The following is a 16,723-nucleotide window of genomic DNA, read 5'->3' as shown; positions in this document are numbered from 1 at the left end:
CCAAGTAAGGACTCGCAGAGGCCTTTCTCTCTTAATGTAGGGAAAAGCAGCAGGAAGCGGAGAGGAGGGCTGCTGAGAAGAAAGGCTGACAGCCTTCCTCCTGCAGCTGTGGAGGGGAGGATGAGGCAGGAACGGGAAGGATAAAAGCACTGACTGCCAGCTGGGAGCTAAGCAGAAGGGCTGAGCTTTGTGAGCAGCGTTACACTGACTGATGGACATCATGCCCAGCCTGCTTTATGTAAGTCAAGCTGCTTCTCTACCCAGTTCTTTAAAGGGTGCTAGAGGTGCTTGCCAGTCAGTGAATATCTGTCTGGTTAAAGGGTGTGCTAATCCATGCTGACTGCGTTATAAATACAGACTTGGGTCTTGTTACTTGTCCATCGAGGAGGTCACGGTGCTCGTATTTCCCCAGCAGTCACTGTAGTTGTTGACTTAAGCCAGCAGAGCAGAGGTGATGTTAAACACCGGTCCCTTGGTGTACAATGAGGTGTTTTGAGAGTCCACGCATGGGTGCTCCCCAAAAATCAAACCTGTGACAATCCCCTGGGTGCCTGGGGCTGCTGCCCAGGAAGTTTGCAGGTGGGATTTGTCCCTGCAACTGCTCTTACTCTTTCAAATGGGTTGTAATTCACAGCAGCTGGGAAGCCTTCTCAAAAGCTAGAGTAAATTTGAAAAACATTTTGTTTGAAAACCTGCCTGTTTTCTATACGTGCCACCAGTGTTTAGGGAAAGGGGTTCAATTATCTTGTTTCACTCTCTTTTCCCCTAGAGATATCCATCTAAGAAACAGATTGGTCTCATTTTATTTTTGAATGCCTGTTAAAGCAGTGGGGTAACACCAGGGATGAATGTGGCCCAACGGGTTCCTTAAGAACTCATCTGCTCCTTATTCCAATACTATTTCCTTGCCAATAACAACTGTTTTTAATTACAACGTGCAACATCTGTCCAAATATAAAATGAAGTGATCACAGAGTTCAAGCTGCGATCCATTTAAACGGGCATTCTCATGGAATGAACCTCCTTGTGCTGCTGATTCAGCATTTTATATCTGTTTAACCAGAAGAATTACTGGAACAGATTTACTTTTTTTTTTCTTCTTCTTTCAGCAACAAAAATACGCTAATCGCCTAGACTTTAGTTCTGGGTTAATTCATGTAGCAATATTTGACATCTTTAAAATTACAGTAGTCCTTTTGTACAGGTTTATGGAAATCATAGTCATGGTTATGCAAATCATTCCAGGTGTGCTGAGCATGTGAATGGTACCATTAAGCCAGATAGCAGGAATCAGCAGGGGAGGTCATGCTAGCATACTTATAAGATATAATTTAGTTTTGCTCCCCATGTTTTGTATTAAAGTAGCATGAGTTTCACCACTACAAAATAATTGTATCTGGGGAGAAAGGCATGTTGCCACTGAAATGAAGTGAAACACAGAAAGGAGAGAAGAAAAAGATTTCTCTTTTATTAACTTCTGCCCGTACTTCAGGGTTAACATGGCTGGGTATAATCTATATGAATGTGTTACTAAACTTTGACAAAGATTACAAAGAAGTGGTTCTGCTGGCAGTATCCCACAGGAAAGGTAGCAGTAAAATAATGCATGGTTCATAGACGTTCCCAGCCAATTGGGGTCCTGTATCAAGTGCCACCCACTCTATGATAAAGGCATCCTGTGTTTTTCGCAGGAAATTCTTTGGGATGAGGAAATCTTGACGTGTACAATGTGGAGAAAGGCCTCTCTGCTGTCTGAATTGGTCATTGTTCCAGCTTTATTTCATTGCCTACTTTTGTGTAGTTTCCCAGTTTCCAACATGGGGCCCCAGTTTATTTCTGTTCAGCTTTTAAAAAAAAAAAAAAAAAGTCCAGCTGGGCAGGAGGTCAAATTGGTGATGCAGACTCTTTCCCAAACATTGGTGTGAGTGCTGCTCACATGATTTATTATTTGTAAACACTGACCCTGTTGTTGGCCCTGCCTGTTCTGAGATGTTTGCCAGCTGCTGCCTTGCCTCTATCAGATTTCGCTTCGTCTTGCACTGCCATTCCTCTTACGTCTCAGTGTTTTGCCATAGGATAAAGAAAAAGGTGTAGGGGCTTCTAAAGTGAGAATCACCCCTAGCTGGTCACAGAGCTTCAAATATGCCATATATGCATCTACCACGCCATTCCCTGGGTATGTGAAATCAGAGCTTTGCATTGCCACGTACCATGTACCTGTCTAGTCAAAAATACTCTTTATACTTAATACTCACAAATTAATATCCATAATCACAGTGTGTGAATTCACACTCAGGATTTTGCCTTAAGTGCCCAACTGTAAAAAACAGATGATGTACCGTATTGATCCTTAGGTCCTTACCTTTTGTGTTTCTTGGGCAAGGAGGGATGAACCGCAAGGATTCCTACTAAGCTTGCACAGAGGTGACTACTGCCAGCTTTGTAGTGGGGTGATGCAGGATGGGTGGGCAGCCCAAAATCATTTTTGAGTGTAAAAAATGGGCATTTGTGGACCTACATTTTTCTTGTGATCATCTTCTCTTAGCGTGGCTGCTCTGGTGCAGGACTGGCAAAGGAGCTCTGCGAGCTCTGTAACACAAGTCAGTTTGTTTTAGATCCATTTTTTAATAGAAGCAGACTTATTCCTGAAATATTCTGTAAATTTGCAACAGGATTTGCTGTATTGTATGAGTGCATCGGACTAATTTCCTCTAAAATGCTCAGCCTGAAACATCTGTTACTTGACTAGTGTAAACCAGGCAGTGGTGGTTGCTAGATCTGGCGCTCTTGTTTGACTTTTATTGCTACTTTGGCTTTTTTTGATGTTCCTCTGGCAGATATTTCAATCTACTAAGATTTAGGCTGAAAGCCAGCACAGAGAATTAATATTTATTGTCACTACAGAGTTCCTCTATTTGACAAGGTGCAATTGTATCAGTATGTGTGGTGTCACAGATATTCCAAACAGTCTAGAAATGATAAAGCTCAGGATTCTTCAGGCTTGTTTCTGATCCCCCTAAGAAGTAGGTTTATGCTGTTGGATTTTATTATTTTTTTTTGGTGCTCAGACAAGAAGCAGCACAGCAGGAGGAAGCAAAGAAAGGTGTTACCCATGTACAAAGTGCAATTACTTCCATTTGTATCTTTGCTCTGTCATCTACCTTCTAAGGATCTTCTTTCTGCCCTCAGTAATTTGGTTCTGAAGATAATTGGCTTTAACAATATACTCTGTGACAGTGATTAATGATTTGGATATTTTTTTTATTGCATTCCTTGCATCCAGTTAAATTCTGATCAGCAATGTCTAGACATATGTGGGGGTAGAGGCATGCCTGTGTTTAGAAATGGGACCTACCAAGTGGGAGCCCTGTAAGTTACCTCTCTGTACCTCTGCATGAACCCCACATGTCTTCCCCACTGGAAGGAGTGGAGGAGTGTCAGAGAAATACAGATGTGACCAAACTTTGAGTGTTTCATGAGGCTGGTGCTGAGATTATTCTTCAGTGGTGCTTGGAGCCACATCAGGAGCTCTCTGAATGGGACAGAAATCTCTCTCTTGACTAAGTGTTTAACAGAAGGCTCGCCTATACTGCTTTGAGGGGTTCAGCAGGTGCCTGGAAGTGTCTGTGACTTGCTGTGAGGAGGTGCTCAGATGGAGCAGAGCTTCTGGATAGTGCCCTGCAGCATTAGCCGTGTGGCTCACTAAGTAAACTGTAGAGAAAGTCCCCTGCACAGAGATAACATAGGATGGGTGGGTGTGAAGTACCCAGTAATTCTGCTGCTCCATTTGGCAAAAGGAGGCAAAGGATTGCCTTCTTCCATGGCTGCCCTTAAACATTGTACTTGGAGCCTGGAGGCCCTATGTTTTTTCCCTTGAATTTCCTTCCTGCAATGTGATGGGACATCCTATTCTGCCACGTTGTGTATGATGCTGAGGTACTACTGTTCAATTACAATTTAATTTTGTTCTTTAATTAGGACAGACTGGGACTCGTTCCCAGCTGTTCAACAGAAATCTCACACGGCTGATTGTTAGGAAAATAGGATCACCATTTCTTTATAAGCTACACAAGGTATCTCATATAGTCTCTTCCCCTTCAGATGTCAAAAGGCCAAACCGGTGGAAAATAGCTTGACTTGCTTGAGAATGAGGCACAAAGCCCCAGGAGGAAGTGTATCTCCTGAGGACTTCCCAGCATCTCAGCTAACTTTAGACACCATAAATTGATCCAGCTGTCCTTGCTGCCTTAATTTGTCAGGCGATTTATTGCTCTTCGGAGCCAGAAGAGGGAAAGTTTTACCCCAAAAGTGAAAATACTAAACCAGGGTCAAGAAACAGTATCTTGGAAATGAATCACAAAACTATGACACAGAGGGCAAAGGACCCTCATTTCAACAACAGTAATACAGTAGGATCTTGCCTTTTTTAAAAAGCTTTGCAATAACCTGCAGCCATTCAAAAGAATGACTTCCAGAATAACATTATACTTGCTCTTCAGATTATCATCGAAACAAGTAAATAGGATGTTAGAGCAGAGGAAGCTTGGAAGCTTTTTCTTTTTTTTTTTTTTACAGTCCTACCCCTAAAAATGCCAGTGGGAAGCAAGACATCCAAAATCCCTTTCAAATGGCAGTATCCAAAGGAAATATTTGCAGATTGTTGCCATATAAATAATCTATAAATATTGCTCATGAATAGTAAATTAACTTTGCAATTCTAGCTCCATGTTCTCAAGATAATGAAGACTTTTTTTGAGTAAATGTATTTGTAGTGAGGAGTCATTAACATGACAGCTTTGGAAAACGTCATTTGTTTCATGTGGCTTCAGCTTTTTGTTTTGTTTTAGTCTTTTTTTTTTTTTTTTTGCCTCACGGATGCTTTACTGATATTTTTTCATGTCATTTGCCTAATTTGGGAATCATTCCTGGTTTCTAGTCTGGAATGTGGGATTTCGCAACTCTGTTCTTCAATGACATCATGTGGTTTGTTCTCAACAGAGCAGTAATAAATATGAGCAAGGGGAGTTTACCAGCCCTCCTGCAACACGCATTCTAGTGGAGCAGTCATCTTTCTGAGATTCGCACTAATTTGTGGGTTTTAGATTTTGCCTAGTATGTCACGTTTTCTGTGTAAATAGGACAGAGGGTCCCACCTGGATAACAAGGAAACTTTATCTTTCTTTCGTCTCCCCCTTAGCAGTGGTTAATGCGAAGGCTTGCGCTCCCGAGAGCTTTGGTAGAAGAGCAAGACTTGGAGAAGTAGAGGGAAAATTCAGACAGTGAAAAACACAGAAAGTATTTGGTTTCCTTTCTGATGAGAGCTTGCTTTCTATCCCGTTACAAACATGAACCTCAAGGAGAAGGCTTTGCTGATTGCAGGGCTGGGAGCTGGTTTAGCTTTTCCCCCTGCTGAGCTTTCTTCCAGTTTACACCTGTTCAGTGCCATTAGAAATCTGAGCTCTCACTGGCAATTGTGCTTTTGGTAGAAGAGCCTGGTGCTGGCTAAATAGAGCTACTAAGAGTGTTTCTATATACAACTGCTTCTGGGAATGACAGATTTCTATATTTATGGATTCCTATTACAAGAACATCCCCGTTTGTGGGGAGCGCTCTTTATGCATTGCTTAGCAGTGCACATGAAACTCAGGCTGCCCTTTTCTTTGTGCTTTCTGATGGCCTCCAGGCAGCACCCAGATGTATTTTTAGCATGCAGAATAGGGGAGAAATTGCAAGAAATTGTGCAGAGAAGAAATAAGCAAAGAAGTGGAATCTGGCTAAATCGTTGGATTTAGGCGAGTTGGGTTTGTGGGAATGAATACATGTTTCTGTGCACGAAATGAAATGTATACAAAATGAGGCAAACTCTACCTTCCCAACGATTTTCTGCAGAAGTAATCTGCATTCTGAACAAAGACCAGAGTTCCAGTAAGGAAGGAAATAGAGTGTAATTTCTAAAGGATCAGTGCTGTATGAGCACACCTTTTCTCATCCCTCAAAACTAAAAACCCAGGCTGCTAGCAGAGGTGTAAATTCAAGGAGTGACCAGGTCAAGTATGATCAGAGAGTTTTTGAGCTTGTGTGTCAGAAAAGAGAGCACATGGTAATTGTAAAGGTTAAATCCTTTTTCCGGTGACTATCAATAGATAACCTCAACCAGCAGAGCGGGAAAACTGCAGTGCCTCATCTATCAATGGTGATCTGAGGGCTAGTGTGAAGTCCTATTGCTAATTAAAGACCGGTGATCTAGAGCAAGCAGTGTCTTCAGATATGCTCGGACAAGTCCAACTCCTTTGCACGTTCCCAGTTAGCACATCATATTAGACTGTTATTTCTATAACCCTGTAAAACATTTATGGCTTTTTACAGACACTTAAAAGCCAGTGTTACTGCTGCAAAAGGCTTGCAATTTCAGTCTAGGATAAGCAGCAGATTTCTTTTAAATAAAGGTTGGTGCAGTCATTAAGCTGGGGTACAGAGATTATCTCCTGGACAAGTTCCTACAACGTCGGTAATGCACGCGATATCAGAGCGTAGCGGTTAATCTGAAAAAAACAGGGAGAGGAAGGACACCAGTACACCACAAATCTTTGTTTAGTTTGGATAACAATAATCAAAGAACACAAAAGCCGATTATGACTTTGCCTCCCACTGCTTCACTGGCTGTTCATGCAGTAAGTCCTGGCTGGCCTGCTAAAGTGCAGTCAGAGGGAAACTGGCAAATTATTCAAGTCATTTTGTAGATAATTTGCAGATCGCGTCGTTAGAGTGTTTTTCTTCATCTTAGCCACATAAAATAAACTCATTGGGGTGGTGGCTGTTAATCTTGCAGCCTCAGATGGCTTTGGAGGTTTATTGATGTTGTTATAATGACTGCCAAGTAGCAGGACGCCACACAGAATTACAAGTGACCTGGACGGGAAACAGAACAAAACAGCCCTACCTGTACCATCTCTTGGTCCAGCTGAGCTGGTGTCACCCTCAGACATGGCATTTATTTTGTCATTGCAGTAGATAAGACAGACCAGGTCAAAGTGGTATTTCTGTGAGGGATTTCTATATGTATGCTGTAATAGTGTTTCTCGCTCTTCAATATCTACTTACATATATATGTGTCTTTAAAGTCCTGCACAGCTTTAAGAAGCAGAGAATCCATCTAAGCTTCTGTAGGATGCTCCACTAACACATCTTCATCATTACCACCGTGAAAGCAGCTCAGGGACATCTGCACACCATTTGTCACACAGCCATCCTCCTGGAGTGTGGAGCTGATCTTCAGAAAGCCTGGTGCTCGTGGAGTTGCTCTGTGCCTTGCCTGTCCCGTGGTGGAGCATCTCACCTTGATGTGCACCTTTGGACATGTTACACACTTCACCCATTTGTGAAACGCAGTGATCCCACGGATCCTGGGTGCTCTTTTGTAAAAGTGCTAGGGGAGAGCAAGTTGTTGATACCAACATCTTGCCAAAACATCTGCTTGTCGGAATGGCAAGGAGTCTTAACACCCAATTAAGCAGGTATGGGATGAGACAAACTGCTCCTGGCCATACTGAAGCATTCCCCTTTAAACAAAAGCAGGCTTTAATTCTGGTTCAGCAGAGCTGTGCTTGTGACTGTCATCCCAGCACCGGCCTTTCCCTGCTGTGCTGGTGTTCCCCTGGAGCGACAGCCATCTCGTGCTGCCTAGAATAACTCTGGGTGGAGCAGCTTCCCTGGCTGGGGTCTGGAAGCTGTTAGATTAAACCATCTGACATCTAGTTACAGACTCAGGAATCAGTGGACAGCATCTTATAGATGTGCAAGTGGCATCCACTCTCTGGGGAAGGCAGGGAAACATCTATTAACATCTGGAGCTGGACTGCAAAATCCCCAGAGTGAACCAGACCTAATATTTTCTGGCAAGACACATACCAGAAGGGAGACGTCCTGAAAGGTGTGCTGACAGAGGAAAATGGATGAGCTCTTGCTTCAGTTCGTTCCTTTCCAAAAAGGCCTCAGCGCTGTGGTTTGTTAGTGCAGTTTTTGTTTGGCTGGTTTTGCTGTAATTTACAGGAAGGGATTTCTCTGTTTTCACTTTAGAAATTGGAAATCTTATCTTTGTTTGGCTGGAGGGTCTCTGAGGATGAGTGGAGACATAGCAGGATTATGACCTTGGTAGATCAAAAGATAAGATAAGTGATCAGGAAAGGAAGGATTAATTCTTAAATTGCTAAAAACTCACTGTTGCTTCTTATCTCTTTAATTCAAATATTGGAAAGATACCTGGGGTGAGAATCTGATGTTTGTAAGACTCATGTATCTCATCATTTCAAAAAGGAAAAAACTCATACCTACTTTTCTCTCTGAAAAAGTGAAGAGCAAAGAAGAAAGGCAAAATGCCTGATAGTTCTCAAATAACAAACATTTTTCCAACTAATTTTCAAGCCTCCATTACACACGAAGAGTAGGTGTAAAATATATGTTTCCCTTACAGAGCACATTTAAATCAACTAAATAAATGTAGCTTTTCGCCACACAAATTGTCACTTAAGTTAGCCTTTGTGAGCTGTAGTTTCTTCACTTGTTTTTGCTGTCTGAAACACCGTTTAAAATATTTTCAGCATCAGCCCAAATACAGCTGACGATTTTTGGAAGTAAGCACTTCAAATACGGTTGCTTCTAAAGAGTTTGCCTGGCATCGAACATCTGCCGTCAGTGCTGTTATCAGCACCGTGCCACAAACCCTTCCTCACCTGCGCGGTACTAATGGGTTTATTGCGGTGGAGATGAAAGGTGTCTGGCCTTTAAGCCTTGCCTGCACCTCCCCCTTTTCTTCCCCCAGTCCAAACACGCAAGAAGGAGTACAGTGTTTGTGAAGTAGGAGTCTAACAGCACTGCTTGGAGCCACGTGTAACCCACAGTCCTCTCCAGGGAGGCTAATTCTCCACGGTCCCAGCTGTGAGGACTGGCTGATCTCACCTCTGCTCCAGCTCCTGTGCCGTGCCTCTAAATGCTGAGCACCAAGACTTCCACAGGCACGTGTCCTGAGCCAGATGTCATCTGCCAGTGAACATTAGACTTCATCTAAATCAAGTTCTGTAAAATCTCAGTCTTAAGCTTTGCACATAGCTCTACTCTGTGAATTCAGACTGGTTATTAGAGCATTAACCCCACATGCTGCCCCGGGAGTGGCGTGCCCATTCTTTAGAAGAAGGTCTGATTAAAAAAATCAGCTCATCTGAATTCAGCTTGGAAAAATGTCCACCTTAATGTAGTGCTTCCTGCAAGCAGAATGCAAAGCCTTTTACTGGAGGAAACCTTCTCCAAATCCCTGGGCAGGGGGTAATAATGTCTACTTGTGTAGTGTATTTGAAAGTGTTTCTTCAAAGCTGTCACTACCTGAACAACACCATAATGACCTTTATTTTACAGAGCAATAAAGCCATGCTAGGAAGCAGTGTAGGCCAGCGGAGTAAGGCTCAGCACCACAGTATGTTCTGCATGCAGATCTGGGTGTATCACTTCGGCTGAGCAATGTGAGTGGTAAATTGGAAAGTACTTCTAGGTCACAGAGAAATGAAACCATGCAGGCGGTTGCTCCCTGCTTCTCAGACAAACAGGGTAGAGGGCATTAGCTAATGCCAGACAGGGAGCGAGTAGACCTACAGAAAAGATCATTTCTCTATTCCCATGTAGTACAAATCCTTTAGCATTGGGTGTTCTGGGGCTACCTACAGCAATCTGGCACTGAGGTGTCTTGTCCCGGGTCCCCAGCTGCAATGCTCTGTCCTACTGTTCCTCCAGAATATCCTTCTCTTGTTGCTGGCATCAAAGGGACCGGTACCACAGCCTGGCAGGGTAGCACGTACAGAAGAGTTGCTCTAGACTAGCTAAATTTGCCCTGTTTCTCTAAGGCTTACAGATAAATGACTACGTGCAGTTGACAGCATCTCTAAAAGTCACCAGTTCCTAGTCCCATTCTCCCTCAGCCAGGAGGTTCTGGGCCCAGAGGGTTAAGGGAACTGCAGGCCACTGCAGATCCTGGTTCCTAAACCCTATCTGGGGGAGACGCTGATCTCTAGAATCCTTCCTTAAGCAGAGGTTGTAGTTTTACATCCAGCCCCAAACACTTAATGGAAAGACAGTAGATGTTTTCTCTTGTGAATTTTCATTTGCCAGCAGAGGAGCGAGTGTAGATTTCAGAGAAATAAGAGAGATTTAGTTATGCTTCCCTGAATAATCTACTCATGTCAACAGAGGTTGCTAATAGAGGCTCTGCCTGGGCATTTGGATGGAAATTAATGCATCGAGGAGACAAAGCCTTGTGCAGTTTGCAGACATGACACTAGCTCAGTGAACGGAAATGATACATCGGGTTTTATTATAGAAGCTTCTTGGTAGACATGTTTATTAAATGCCTTGCCTGCCAAAAGCACTAAAGGACTTCTCTGTTATTTTCTTTGTGGCTTGCTGTAACACATATCTCTAGGGCTTCAGATGAAGTGTGTCCCCATACGCTGCACCTTTTTATGTATTTTTTTCGCCCCTTGGCACGATCTTAATGAGCATCGCCTTTAAAGCCTATAGGCATCAAGAGATACAAGATTTCCAATCTGCCTGGCTCTGAGATTCATTGCACTGAGATATTTTCAGTCTGAGCTTCCAGTCTATCCAGATTCCTCTGCATTATCTTTCTGGTTTCCCTAGTGTTTGATCCCTTTCAACTTCATGTCACTTTTGTGAATGCCTGTCATCCTTTTGTTCAATCCTTCTTTAAAGTCATCAATAAAAATGTCAGAAAAGACCAAAGACCTGATCTCTCTGATGCCCTAATAAACATAATTCTATAACACAATAACTCCCTGTTTAGTATTCTTTTTTGTCTGCAGCTACTCAGCTGTGATTCAGTCCATGGACTATTGCATTCAGATCATCCAAAGAGCTAAATTTTATGATATGGTATCAAATGCTTTACCAAATCCAAACATGCTCACAGACTTTTAAGATCAGAAAAAAAGCATGAGAGCATCAAATCTGCTCTTTTCAATCCTTGGTTGAGCATGCTAATGTGTATCACTTCCAGTGTGACTTGAGTTGAAGACCTCATGAGATGGGAAATCAAATATTTTGCTTCATTAATCACACACATTGCTTTTTTTGTTTTAAAAACTTATTGTTAAATTTAATCAGGCTTTACCTTCCAGACATTGTTGTCTTCTTTTTTTTTTTTTTTCTAGATTAAAGATCGTCTGGTATCCAACTGTTCCTAGCTATGCTATTGATATTTCATGCAGTGATCTTCTGGTTTTGTTTTTTCTTTTCCTTACTAACTTTGCTCATGATTCTTCAAATCCTTCTTTTCATACACACCTGGAGAAATCAATCAGTCTCTGTGATGAGGAGGATCTGCTTTCATAGGGCAATTTGCAGACTTTGAACTGAAGTCTCTAATTCTTCCTATAAACAGATAAATCAACTCTGTCAAGACTCCTTTTTCTGCAATTGTTACTATTGCCTGTGTGCTCCCTCATTCATTTTAATATTTTTCTCTACATACAGAACCCATTTTTGATCATCTAAAAGCTCAGGTAACATTCAACACAATGCAACACGTAAACAATGGTCCCGATTTCGTACTCACTCAAATGTGGTCAAATGCAGAGTAATGCCTTTGAAGTCAGCGATGGAAAACAGATATAAATGTCAGGGGAGACAGACACCATTGCTTTTAATATCTCTGGAGCAGGCCATGCAGAAATAGCATCCCAAACAATATCTATGCTCAGCTGTTCAGCCCGTGCCTCCAGTCATTCTCCACGTACCTCAGAACCCATCTCCCAGCTGACAAGAAACCCAACTAATCCAAAAATGGAATTACCTAATTTTCTTCTCCATTATCTGAGGCTCATAATAGAAATGTGAAATGACCTGCTGTATTTCAACAGTGAAACCAAAGATGCTAGTTGACTCTCAGGTCTCAATTCTCACTACATCATATTTCCATTTGCAAAGGTCAGGGTCAAACCTGGTGGTGTATTTATTTATTTTTATGTTCAGGAAAAGCTCTGTAGATATTAAATGGAATTCTTTTGGAGTTAGAGATGATGGGGAGCAGGGGAGGAAGGAAAGAGCTGCAGGATTTATTTAGCAGACAAGCTTGTATTTCAGGGTATAATCAGCACTGTTCAGGGCAGCTCTGCTGCCTTACACCATCTGAAGACTGGGAGCGCTCTGTGTCTGTGCTCCATCGCATCACCCCATAAATTGTGGCCAGGATGACCAAGTCTTCACTTTGTTCCTTCCTTCCAGCCAACGAGGGCTGCGTCGTGCCCTTCTCAGTGAGGAGGACAGTGACTCACCTGCCACAGTGAGGGCTCAGGGATTCCCCAGAGCCATCGTGGAGGACAGGCAGGCAGCTCTCTCCTTGCTCTTACACTTGTGATGGCTGGCAATCCCACAGGCAGGAACTGAGAGGAGGTAGTTATATAAACATTTTCTTGCTCAACATACCTCTAAGCCCAAATATATGGGTCTCAGGGTCTGGGTTTAAGCCTGAGAGCTGTAAGGATGGATCCGTAAGCTTTCTTAAGCTTGTAAATCCACCCATCATCCTGAGAAATCAACTGATGTAGTAACACAGTCCTGTGAAGACACACTTGATTGCTCAGGGTCCAAAATGAACTCCAGCACAGCCCGCAGAGGTTGGCCCTCTGTGAGCAAAGCTGGCAGCACTAGGGCAGCCAGCGGAGCAGGGATAATTCCTCTCCTGGACCTGAGCAGCGGCTGCACGTGCCCGGGAGCTGCCTGCGAGCCCTGCGTTCGGTTTCCTGGCATCCAGGTTGCCAAGGAAGCAAAGTCACGGGCTCTCCTCCACCACCATCTGCGTTGTTCTGTAACACGCCCGGTGTGCCAGGGAGGTTTCTCCCCCAGGCCTTGATTTAGACGCTCGCCGGTGTGTTTGACTTGTGTGGTAGTGAAACGCCACAGAGTTAAATAATTACGAAGCGGAGAAGGTTGAAAGCTCTTAGCTGTGAGCCCAGTGCCAGGAAATCATTTTGCTTTGGGTTTTGGACATGACAGTGTCAGAAAGGCCTCTGTTTGATGCCTGAACACCAGCGCTAGGCCCTGCATCCTTGTCCACGGGCCTAGCCGAGGGTCAGGCCGTGAGCTCAGGCCACGGTGTGTTTGCCAGGGCTCATGTTGCCCTGCAGCAGCTTTTTGTAAAGCTTCACAACTGAGTGCTTCCCATGCATGATGCTGCTTTGTTGGCGTTTCGGTGCTGGAGGGCAGCGGGCCTGCCTGCAGCATGGTGAGGAGAGCATTAAGGATGTCCTTTCTTCCCTGGACGTCCTTCGCGGTGGAGGCTGCAGTGGGACACAGGCTTCTCCGGGGGAAACGAAGCCAGGGAGATGAAAGGAAGCAGCTTCTGTGGAGTGATGGAGGTCAGTGAGCCAGGCAGGAGCACCGGTCCATGTTGCGCATCGTGAAGGTGCTGTATAGCACCGGGGGTGTTCTGGAAAGAGAGGCCAAGCCCTTGCTGGCAGAGTTACATCCAGAGAGCTGCAGTGATGAATGGGAAGTGATTCCTGTAGCAAACCTGCTACTGTGATGGAAAAAAAGAGGGGATAAAATAGTCTTTTTAAACTCCTTTTTTTCCTCTGCGTCATGGTGCAGTAAATAACCAGTATTGACATGACCTGAGGACAGGCTCCAGTTCTCAGTGAAGAAGAGGTTAAATCCAGGCAATTTGGTATCTTTCTTTTCCCAGACATACAAAGAGGGACTCCAAGTGCAGGAACATTTTGCAAACCTTTGGGGGGTATGAGAAAAGAAATTTTCGTCCTTGTTGAAAGTAGCATTGCAGTACAGTGCAGGTGGACTAGAAAGAACCCTAGAGCCGCAAGAACAATGCCGGTCTGCCTCGGAGATTGGTGTTGCTGCAGCTTTCTCTCCTGCTATATTTCAAGAGGTTTTTACTAACTCTTGGGTCCTCTTAAAACAGATTGTCTGATTCTTGGCAGTATATTTTGAGCGCCCAATTTGTTTCATGGCACAGAAGCATTTGCGGACCATGATGTTTCTATGTCAACACGTGCTTGAGGAGGCAATTTTGTCAGCAGAAGTGGCAGGTGTTAGAATCCAGATCAGAGCTCTCTCCACATCATTATTTTTAGTAAAGGACTTTTTTTTTTTTAATAAGACATGTTGATATGTTTTCTCTATGTGGGATTAAAAGCACTTTAGGCTCATGCACAGAATTTTGCTTTATAAATCTGTGGGAGTGCAGATTTTCTCCACTCTTGTCCACTCTGGTTATATTGCCTTTGTGAAATGGGAATAATAAACCTTGTCTGCCTCCTGAAGGGGCAGGGAATTAACTCTTTGAAGTTTGTAAGACCATATAAATGCCTTGCTATTATTAAAGTTACTGCTACTCAGGGCTATTACACAGCTGCCACATTTCACTTCAGGAGAGTTTGCCTTGAACCGGTAGGTAAAGCAAACACAGTATATCAGGGTGTTACATTGAAAAAAAGCTTTGGGATCTGTTAGGTTGAAAGGCACTATATAAATATGAGTTATTTGTAAAATTGGATTTTATAACCCTATCATTCTCCTCTGGTGTACCTCTTAATCTCAGGGCTTCGGTATTCTTTATGAGCATTTAACAAGACCTATATTAAGCCTCAAGTCTCTTCAGCGCACATATTTTACATTTATATCATTTTACAGCTCGAATCAGTGCAGTGGGGACAGATTCATTTTTTTTGCCCAGCTCACACAGGAGGCCAGCAATGGACCTGCCTAACCTGCCTTGTTAATTAGTGATTCGCCGTGACCTGCTGCACAAAAAATGGTGCGAGAACTGCCGCAGCTTTAGGAAGAGGTGGCCCCTCCAACCTGTAATGGTCCTGGAACATGCTCTGCCTCTTCCTGTCCTTGCAGCTTTTCTAGGAATAATTGAAGCCTGACCGTCTCATTTAGCAAGTGTAGGCTCCTGCTAAGTGGTTTTGGGTTACAGGTGCACGGGCCGGTCTCTCAGCCTGGTTTCTCAGTGTTTGATCCATGTACTGTTCCCATGCCTTTCATAAATACAGGGACAAGAATAAAAAATGAAAGCCTGTGAGTATCTGTTAATGCAGATATGGAGACACAATGAGTAAATCACACAGACTGGGGAACTGAGGTGATAAGCTGGTGTTTCAGGCAATTCTCTCTTCAGCCTGCTGGACTCTCTTGATTGCCAGATGTAGGATTTAGGCCCAGATCAGCATTTCTTGAAGAAAGATGCCGAGGACTTCATTGTTCCTAGTCTTTACGTTTCTGACCTGGGAACCTTTTGAACCTGCCTTGAATTTCAATCAGTGGAGCAAAAAACATTTTTCATAACCTTTGCTTCAGTGTTTCTGCTTGGGGACACACGTATCAAGCACCAAACCTTGATCTGTGATACCTCCCCCTTGCAGGATGGAAAAGCAGCTGTTTCAGGCTGGGTCTGGTAACTTGTTCTGAGCTTCCAAAGCTGTAGAGCCACACCAGGGCACTGCCACTCTCTGGCTTCTTCTCAGGCAAAGGCTCTTCTCATGGTGTGCTCGAGACAATATCTATGGGGAGTCAGCAGTACTGATTGAGCTGTGCTTGGATCCCTCAGCCCTGGCCTGAAGGGGCCTTATCCATGGCCAAAGAGCTTCTGGGCATGAACAGGCTGATGAGCCTTCTCTGCAAGAACTGCTGGTGCTTTTGAATTCATAACCTGTGTAGCAGAAGACTGAAGGCACAGCATTTCACCCTGCCGTAGGGAGCAGTGGGCACATTCGCACCGGGGTATGTGTGGACACATGTGCTTTGTGGGTTGGGACCGGGACAGCTAACATGGGTATCCAAAGCCCTCTGGGTCCCTTCATTAGTTTCTTCGCCAAGTATATATTGATTCCAGGCACACTGAGCACAGCCCCTAAAATGCATTTGTTGCTTTATATTTTTGGAGTACTCAACAAGCATTAGCTAATTAATCTTTCTAGTGTGGCCTGTAAAATAGGTAAATATTATTCTTGCTCCTAAGCCAGAGAAGTGAAAACAAGAAGATGCAGCGGCTCCATCAAGCCTGGAAAATTCTGCTAAGGCCAGAAGCAGTGAAGAATTCCGACTGTTGATGGCAGTCATCATCTGTGCTGCCACAGGCATATGTACGTGCGGCGTCCTTTTCTAGAAGAATTAGCGGTAGAGACCTCATTTGTCATCGTGGTGATATGCCGGGATGCAGCATGAATTCTAATTCCTAGCCCTGCAATCCACATGGACTTCGCCAAGCGTGGAGCTGCCAGAAGGGACAGCGTGGAATGTGATCCCCGTGCTCAGCATCACTTTATGTTAGATGCTCAGCTGCGTTTCCAGGTGCCACAAGAGTTAGAAAATGAAATACTGTGAGACAGCCTCTTCTTTTACAGCCACTTCATTTACAGCTGCCGAGTAAATTGGATTTTGAAGAGGCATCTGCATTTAGGATGTTTCTTTCCATCAAACCACCAAACTTCCCAGAACCAGCGAGCCTAATAAGCAGCCTTCCCACTGGTACCCTGGGCGGGTTTGCATGTTATCATCTGAAATCTGGTTGGAGGGAAGGTGAACTGTGGAGGCATGAGGGTACCCTGGAACTGGAAAACAAAGGAGCTTAAGAAGGTTCCCATTGCTGTTCTCAGTCTGAGCTAAAATTTCTCTATAGAAAATATGTAGCTGCCAGCACTGT

General features: G+C 43.8%; 1 protein-coding gene across 1 annotated transcript in view; it reads left to right on the top strand.

Moving 5' to 3' along the window:
• The first annotated feature begins 118 nt into the window (after positions 1–118).
• Positions 119–16,723, top strand: part of CHD2 (chromodomain helicase DNA binding protein 2) — a 115,551-nt gene continuing 98,946 nt past the window's right edge. The window contains exon 1 of the mRNA XM_068695438.1: positions 119–238. The gene's annotated coding sequence lies outside the window, so the exon portion shown is untranslated. The remainder of the gene's footprint in view (positions 239–16,723) is intronic.

The sequence above is a fragment of the Anas acuta genome, chromosome 12, assembly GCF_963932015.1.
Source record: "Anas acuta chromosome 12, bAnaAcu1.1, whole genome shotgun sequence".
NCBI lineage: Eukaryota > Metazoa > Chordata > Aves > Anseriformes > Anatidae > Anas > Anas acuta.
This window is presented reverse-complemented; position numbering and strand designations above follow the sequence as displayed.